A 9,459-nucleotide genomic window follows, 5' to 3' on the forward strand; every position below is an offset into this window, starting at 1 on the left:
GAGCCAAGTCGCTTTTTTCTCCTTGACCATGAAACGGGTTGAACCATGGCTGATGGTAGCACCTCACCTGGCCTCGGTTTTCCTTGCTCTAAGGTTCCCAATGAAAGCTAAATTCTTATCCTTTTAATTATCGTATTGCATACGAATTGTCCAACATAGTGTAGCCATCTGTCTGGCATCCGTGCTTCTAATAGCACTACAGTGAGTTCCCAAGCATTCATGACGGCATTTTCTCACACCATCTTTCTACACTAATCCTAGGTCAAAGAACAAGGAATGCTTATTCTCATCCTGCATGTTTAAATACACCATACAATAAATATCTAGCAGTAACTTACTTTGTCCATGATTTTTAGTCTAAATACTATTGGCAAAGTCACTTTGATATAATTTGATACATCTATCAATAAATGTAATGAGTCCACCCACGATAAGCAAACATAATTAAATAGTGTACAAAATATGAATATAAAAAAGACATGTTGGCCTTGCGCCAACAGAGTCAACATAGTTGAGCATGCAGATGGCTGTAATTGCTTGAAGACAAGTTGGATCATGGGTGGTGCGGTGTCCATGGTTCTTTTTCCCAGGATCTAGATTGTCGAAATGACATGCAGCCTTAGAGAGAATTGACAATCAGAAACATAAAAAGTCTCTGGTCTTGTAACTTGTAGATTACAGTTATATCAATCTCGTGTTTTCCTCCTATACTAATAATAAATCAGAAAGTTCGGCCCCCCAGAGGAAAAATGCTTTAGAAGAGCCACCAAAGATATGGGTGCCCCATCAACAAATATGATATGGACTCCAAAATTTCAAATTCCTGATTGCTTTATAGTTTATAGTTTATACCTTCCTGCAGTTCCAAGAGTGACAACATTAAGGATTTTGTCAGCTCCATGGGAGAGCGTACAGATAGTCAGATGTGAATTTTCCATATTCCGAGTCCGTAGCCCAGACGAATAAGAATAAGCTCAAAAAGCATGTGTATGATGCTGGTCAGGTGCACTTTAGATCCAGGAATCTCAGACCAGGTAACAGAGACCTCAACCATTGGGATGCCAAGATGCTTGCATAAGTAGACCAGCTCAACATCAAAGCACCACCTGCATAAAACTTAAATACACCAATTTTTATTATGGCTATCAGGATCGGTTTTTATTGCTCGGTGGAACTTCATCAGCTGAACTTTCTAAAATTTATGAATGCTTGATCAAAGTTAAATGAAAAGGCAAAGGCGAGACAATCATATTGAAACAGTATCTCATGATTGATGAGCATAAAACACGAAAAGCTGGGAATACAACCCACACCATTTAATTCATTAATAAAAATATCTCCCTGAAAAAACAGGTTTACTGGAAAGCATCATGATAGTGTATGTGAATAAAAGAGAAGGATCCAACAACGCTGAAAGGCATTCTTTTAGAAACAATTTTGCAACTCAATAACATATGTAATCTGATAATAATAATTAATTATTTTAAATCAAAGAACATATAATAAAAAATGATTACAAATTGGGACCTGCACCAGTGGTCATTTGCTTGACAACCAGAGATTCTGGGTTCAATTCTTGAATGGTGCATCCCTAAGAATCTAGACATGGGTATCATGTAGGTCTCCCTCCCCTTTCTTAGCACAAAAATAAAAATAAAAATAAAATGAAAATGAAAAATTGAGAATATCTGAAAAAGTTTTGATAATTTAGAAGATTATTTGACTAGGTTTCATTGCACTCTGTTAACAAGATCATTTAACCACTAAGGCTCCATTTTATTTTGTTGTGAACCATGTCTAAATTCACTTTTCTTAAGAAAACTAAATTCAGTGGAATCCTTACTAATTCTCCACTGGCATCCCCAAGTGAGAATGGACTACTCAAAGAGTTAGCTCCAGTATGCAGAAAAGTAAGAAGAGAACTGAGATTAAATTTCTCCTGAAATTAAGTAATCTTTTTTTTTTCTTTCCAATTGTAAGATGTAATGTCAGGCTGGCTTGAGCCAAGGTTCCTCAGATTGTGCTGGAATCCAGCATGATCATCAAAAGTTATAATGTACACTGTGAATCCACGGTCATTGGTGGCTGGCCAGCCATCCAAGTCTAAAACCATGGATCGAATTTGCACCATTATGTAGAATCTCGTTTCCCTTTTCTGATCACAGGCCTACACTGTTGTAACTAATACTTATGATCACAATTTCCTAATATATTTCTCACTCTAAGGCTATATTTCAGAATCACAATGTTACTGAAGTTTCCACTTTGCAATAGTAAAAAGAAATATAGCTGCCATGCAAGTGCCATGCAACATAAGTTCTGCAGGTCGATATTACACCCACACCTAGGAAAAAAAAATCTGTTCCAGAAGAAGACCGGATGTCGTCAAAATGAACAGTGTTGAACAGATACCTCTTCAACCGAATATTTGTGAATAGCTTTCGGGCAGCAGCTCTTGTAAACATCTTAAAGCCGCACTGCAACAGATGTAACAAGTACATTATAAGAATGTATACAACCTTACAATCCTCAGGTTTGTAATGTGGTTCCATAATCTACAAGCAGAATATCTTCTATCATGGTCATAGCTAGATAATTGGGGGATTACGAAGCATACAAGCATAGCTGTGTGTCACAAATTCCTGGACCTGCAGTTAATAAAACTACAAGATGGAAACCCTTCATAAGAAAATTCTGGTACCACTTCCTCTGGAATAATATACAAACAGCATAGTCGAAGAGTAAGACTAGAGAAAGCTAATGAGCTAAGAAGGAAAGTATACATATGATTGTTAGAGGAAAAGGAAACATACTGTAGCAAGAACTTGCTTCTCAAGATGAGCACGAGAACCAAATGCAGCAACCTCGATATCAGACAGCTTCAAACTCAGCCCATTAGGTGTTGCAGCAGATGAGTTAAGTTCTCTCAATTCACGTATCTGGCAAATAAACAGGTAGATCAATAATCAGTTTGCTATCTTATTTCAGCAAATGCTTAAAGAAATCAAGAGGATACACGAGATTTAATTAGAAAGAAATACTGGGTTTGCATATATCTGCAAGTTGAGTGTTCAACCAGACCTGAGTTTCCAGCTTTTCAAGGTCAGTCACCTTCGTTGCCCCATCAGCATCAAGCATTAGAAGCAGCTCACACGTGAATGGAGCATTCCCTGTTTAACAATGTTTTCACAAAATTGGAAGCATTAATCAATCAATACTGCACATGATGTGACAACTCTAGCAGCATCAGCAATAGTAGATAAAGATTCTGAATTAGCATCACCATATCATTGCCTCTATCACAAATAAGTGTTAAAACCTAGACATAATTGCCGGATGGCCTTGGAGGAAAACATCAGGTTATGAAGGACTCACGTTTGTTATAGCTTCTCCTTTTCCATGATTTCTTCCGAGTAGAATAACCCTTACATTATCAATCTTGTATTTCCTTACAAAATTAAATGCTACTTTTGATGTCCGATCAGTATTTCCATCATCAACTATCAAAACCTGCACAGAAGCTCATCCAACAATGTGAAAATCAGGAAAAAAAAAATCTCAATTTTCTTTTATAGACAGCCAATCTATGAGCATGAGGAGCAAGTAGTAAGTAACAAAGATGCAACAGTGAGCAACATTACAAGCAACTAATTAGAGCAGAAAACATCATCTATAAAGGTTATAGTGCAATATCAAGTCATTTCACAAGCACAGTGACAAAAGCCTTAATGCCTTCCATTTTCCCACCTTAAGCTTATCTATGAGTCATGCTCCAGTGCAACATCCCAAGTAACCATATCTCTTCACTTAAAAGATTTGAACAGCCATTAATTGCTGCATCTGGATAAACCACCCAGGATACATAAGCTAATACATGTGGAGCCACACAAGGGAAAAAGGAAAATGCTGAGAAAATAAAACTATCTGAAAGAAAATAGTAAGAAGTGATTTTCTTACTTGCCTCAATGTTCTGTATCCTTATTATTGTACAGCTAGACCTACCATTGTCTTGTCACACTTCCTGGTATAATTTCAATTTTTGACTGACTAAAGCTACAAGTCATTCACCATTACAGGCCTTTGAACATAAGGGGATTCCTTCCCCACCACTCTTCCTTTTTGTTAAGGGAGGCCCTAAGGCTACTAATTGCAAAGAAAAGCAGGATAATTTACTCAGTGACCTGCCACTGGTTGAAAGAGGGTAGACCAACCATCAGCTATATGCAGACGACATGCTAAATATAACCTAGTACTTTGACCAAACCGAAAGTGGTTCTCAAACTTCTTTGAGAGACTTGCAACTCCCTCCTTTTGAGTCCTTTATGAAGGAATTTAGCTGCCAAAATCTATTTAAATTCATATGTGCCTGCTGAAGGTCCAGGTATGGTAGAACATTCACCATTGAAAAGATAAAGCAAAATGTGCGGCAGGCCAAGGACGACACTTGCTTTAGATTACATAGCTTAAAAGAATTGTCTAGAAGCTGCCATATTCTTTGCCTAGTTATTTAAGCATGGTGGTTATACTTCGGTTTAAAGGGGATTGTCGTAGCTGCTCCGGTTGCATGTCAAAGGATGTAATCTTATATATATATATATATATAATGGAGGCTTCTGCATTGGCAAAGCCTCCGTCTGACACATATTTTTAATAGAGTCATGGCATGCCAGAGGGCAAGGCAAGGGATCGGTGGTTTCAAGATGGATGCAATGCACCTGGTGATTATGTGGTGACGACTATTTATACCCATCCCACCCTGTTCCACGCACTCTCTCTCTCCCCCTCTGGTCCTTACGGCCACTTATACACAACATCATTCTCTCTCTCTCTCTCTCTCTCTCTGCCCTAGAGTCCAATCCATCCATCCCCTCGCTTCCTGTCGCCATCTCAACCTCATCTCATCCCATCAATCCACCTCCCTCTCCTCTCCTCGCTTTTGATGAAAAGAAAAAAAGAAAGCTAGAAGGGGAGAGTCGGTAGACCATCAAACCTCTTCCTCCTCCTCGGCTCTTGAATTTTTTTTTTTTAATTTGGTTTTTGCCCTACTTATCCTATCGGAGTAGGGTTTCTTATATGTGAGCGGGAATTCTTGTCGTGTGATGCATTCAGTGGCCGAAGGATTGGCGGATCCTGTGGTGGCAGTGTCCTTCCTCCTGATCTTCCTTTACAAGTTTTGGGATTAAAATTGGGCGAAGATCTAAACAATGGAAGTCTGAATGAAGGCCTCGATCTTGGATATCTCGAAGGAGAAGAGCTTGGAGCTGGAGATGGTGGCAAAGGGGATCTCCTGGCCAAGGAACTTAGCAAGGTCAATGGCAATGTTGGTCTTACCAGTGGAAGGGAGTCTCCTAGTCAAGGGACTTAGCGAGGCTCATGGCAATGGTGGTTTTGTCGGTGTCGGATTGGCCGATAAGGAAGATGGTGCGGCCAACGATTTACAATCCAGTGCATGGCACGGGATTATGAGCTAGTTAAATTGAAAATGCTACGACAAGCTTTTCATTAGAAGCTATGACTAAGGAGAAATGCTATATTTTTCATGACCTCTTGTCCCGTGGGAGGATTTGGCATCTATAGTGAACATGTTCAGCTGGAAGCAGCAGTCATATGTCACCAAACTTCTTCTTTTACCAGTTATAGATACGTACTCTTTATCCTTTAACATTCTGAGAGTTAGGGTTATAATTTTCATGCCAGTCTACATTCCTAGAATGCCATCAAGCCTCTTTTAGGAAAAGGTTTCCCTTTTGGGCTTGGAGCTGCATTTGGATTTAGATGATAAAGATAGTCATGAGTCATATAACTTTTAGAGTACTGTACACGGTGTCATTTTTAGAATATTGTACATGTGTCATTGTAAGTGCGAGATCCGATAGCTAACAAGAAAGGGGCAGTAACAGATGTCCAAAGTTATTTCCATCTAGAGGTAGGAAATTATTTGTACATGAAAATTTTAATTTTTGAAGAACAATAAAACATGTCTCTGATGAGGAAAAACTACCCAACTCCAGATGGAACAAAAATAAACAGCACAATTGATGTAGGGTGCTTTTGAAAATGGTGGATAAGATATACATGTAGGCCACAGCATATAATTCTAAAAATAGCAAATTAAGCAGCCATATAGTGTAGGCAGTGAGAGATTATTGACATGTGCAGTAGATTCCATCAGTTGAATGTTTGCGTAAAAATTATTTTCCATATTCAATCATCTGAATCCACATTAAGAAATTACTGCCACATGCAAGCAAAAATGACTAGATATAATGTTTACGTGACTTATAAAATTTTTTAAATATCTCATAAGAAAAGGACTTCTCAACTGCTGAATGTTGTTGGAGATAACTACAAAAAAGCAGTTTACAAATAAAAAGCACTGCCAAAACAGATAGGCAAGGCACTAAAAATCAAAAGCCACACAGAGACAAAATGCAACACAGAGAAAGAAAGAAGATACCTTTAAGGGAAGTAAGGTTTCACAATGCACTATCTTATTCTGATGCATGCTACAAGCTTTCACTTATATTGTGCAAAGAAACAGCATCCAGTAGGTGAACATATTTTAGTTTAGAAGTACTAACAACAAGCATCATCACAATATTGGGACATTTCAATGCAACCAGTTCTCTTATTAACTCAAGAAATTAACCCCTAAGACACGTCTTTGCAATTAGTCTGGCCAAAAGGGCACCTATAGACAGAGAGTTAAGTATGATGGTTCCCAAGTTTTCTTCAATCACAAAAATTAAGTAAACCTTAAAAGTTTTAGCATCCGCTATCCACAAGTACCTTCAAACACCATCGCGAAATATCCATGATCTATATATAACTTGGTATGCACTCCGTCATTTAATCACTTACTTCATGGTCTCAATAAGAGCCCCAGGAAGCCTATTCTCTTCATTGAATGCAGGAATAATCAAAGATATATACTTTTCAGCAGGATTGCAGATAGAAGGGCAAGGGACCTGGCATAAAAAAACTATCAGCATTACCAATATAAGTTGGAAAGGTTTTGTCGAAACAAATAATTCAAGCATCAAAGTAAGTGCATCATGGCTTATAATTAAAGTCCACAGTACATCAACAATCTCAAGTACAGTTGAATGAGATAAAAGTTACGCTTCAATGTCTCCTTTAAAGATTAAGAGGATAACAAAACAAAAGGTTTTGAGGGTTTTAAGGCGGACATAATCAAGTAAAAACACTAAATTATTCCACAACATTACATCACGAAAGAAAAGAAGGGTAGTGTCATGTAGTTCCTGTCTTCAAATCCTTCTTATGGTTCCCAATCCGATCACCAGATGTGGCTTGTTCTTCTAACTCAACAGATATCTAAAATTGAATTTAATTTGCACTAACAACTCATGTTTGAGACAGAATAGATGTATATAACACTTCATTTTATCTTCTTGTTAATCTGTTGGGAACTTTTTGTATGTTGAATTCATCTTCCAAATGATTAGTCTATATAACAGAAAGCACAAAAGAAAAAAGAGCTATAAAAGGTGAGAGAGGACTACAATTTTAAGTTGGGAACATGAGTGTTATAAATAATTTCAAATTGTGCGGTAAGCATAAAATTGCTAAAGATAACAAGGAGAAATTTTAACAATTCTAGAACTTCTGAATCTCCCATTTGTGATATATTGTAATCCTAAGCATGCTTTGTTAAAAGAAAATGCACTTTGAAATGTTGCTTGGGAGGAAGCACATGAAAGATTGTGGAACATAATTGGGACAAACATTAGCATATCATAAGAGGTTTAAAAAAAAAAATGCGGCCATTGTGCATACATAGCAAATCTAACGACACGTAGGTTGTGCACTTATCAGCCTATGATCATTCCTTAGTATCCACTTTGAGGTTGCTGTAATCATCATGTTTCTCCACCTGACTAAAGCAGGTAGCATATTCTGTCAAAGCATGACAAATTTTCTTGACAACAAGAGCAACTAGGAGTACTTAAATCATATTTGTGAAAGTATGACATTGTTTATAACAGAAACAATGAAAGGGAATTCCTAAATCAAACAACAATAACGACAATCTCAATCCACAGATAAGCATGCACATATTGGTACGCATCTGGTGTCTTGTGTATTCGTACATTGTAGAGCTCTTCTAGGAAACAATTCTGGAACTAACTAGATGGAAGAATTTTTAAATTTGACCATCAAAATTATCAATCTCAGTTTCTTCAAATTTACAAATAGCCAAGAACCTCAAAGCCACGACACCCACTGACTAACTTGAAAAGAATGTTTTTCTATTTTTTAATTAGAAACACCCAATATAGCAAACGGAGACTTTAAGAACTCATAAATTCATATGTCATCCACACATCCACTGGTTTGCATGACCTTATTGTCAATGATACTACAAATCAGTGCACGAGCTCTAAATCTAAGCTTTCTCCTTTATTGCCAGGAGTCCCTTTCCCGTTCATTTTAATTTCTCAAACTGCATTGTGAAATCCAGATTCTTTAAATCTATGCTCATGCAATCGAAACCAATTATCCAACGTATTCCCTATATTAGCTAAAGAATTTATGACAAAAGCAGCGAATTAAAAATCGATAATACCATAAAGTTCTCATCAGCGGTTCATGAAACAAAGAAAGAAAGGGGAAGGGGGGATCAAGTTTTGATTTTGTTGGCGTGCTCACGTTCTTCAACGAGTTGGGATCCTCGAAGAAGGAATCCGAGGCGGCCGTTATTTCGAGCCTGAAATTTATAAGATAGATGGCAAGAAACACAAGGAGGGTTTGGACTGGGAGGTGAAAGGGGGGTGTGGGGCTTACGAGTGCCTGCACCCGATCTTTCTGACGTATTCAAGGAAGAAGGCGGCAATGCCAAGCGCCAAGATCAACGCCTGCAAAAAGAGAAGAGGAGGAAAAAAAATCGACGGTGAGAGAAGACAGGAAAGGGGGATTAGCGCCAGGGTCTGGGAGGGGAGGAGACGAACCAGAGAGGAAAGGAGGAGGGAGAGGGGGAGGGAGACGTAGAGGTGGGGATCGGGGTAGAGAGACCACCAGCCCATCTTCCGCCGTCGTCGCCGTTGCCCAGCCCCACCTTGCGACGGTGCGCCATGGGGCTAGCGATTTATAGCCTTGCGGTCGTCGGTTCGAACTAGAACAGATGTGGGCCGGGCTAAGGAAGACAATGACACATTGGCCCGAAGCCCGGTTGTAATCCGAGATCCGGCCCATGATCAGCTCTAGTTCCTCGAGCCCCAGAGCTATTTAGATCAGTTGAGGCCCAGACGGATGGTCTGGAAGCACTTCTTAACACAGATTTTTTTTTTTTCTTTTTTTGGTATCAAAAATCCGCTTAACACAGAATGAATAATAACATTTCAGTAAATTATTTTTAAGATTATACTTGAGTATTAAAAGGTGGAAGGCTGTACATGCTATACAAAGACAATGAAGAGAACTTTAGTTCTTTCTCCA

General features: G+C 38.5%; 1 pseudogene; it reads right to left on the reverse strand.

Moving 5' to 3' along the window:
• Positions 1 to 801: 801 nt before the first annotated feature.
• LOC105048937 (uncharacterized) lies at positions 802 to 9,087 on the reverse strand (annotated as a pseudogene).
• Between the last annotated feature and the right edge of the window lie 372 nt (positions 9,088 to 9,459).

This window comes from Elaeis guineensis, chromosome 7 (assembly GCF_000442705.2).
Source record: "Elaeis guineensis isolate ETL-2024a chromosome 7, EG11, whole genome shotgun sequence".
Taxonomy (NCBI): domain Eukaryota; kingdom Viridiplantae; phylum Streptophyta; class Magnoliopsida; order Arecales; family Arecaceae; genus Elaeis; species Elaeis guineensis.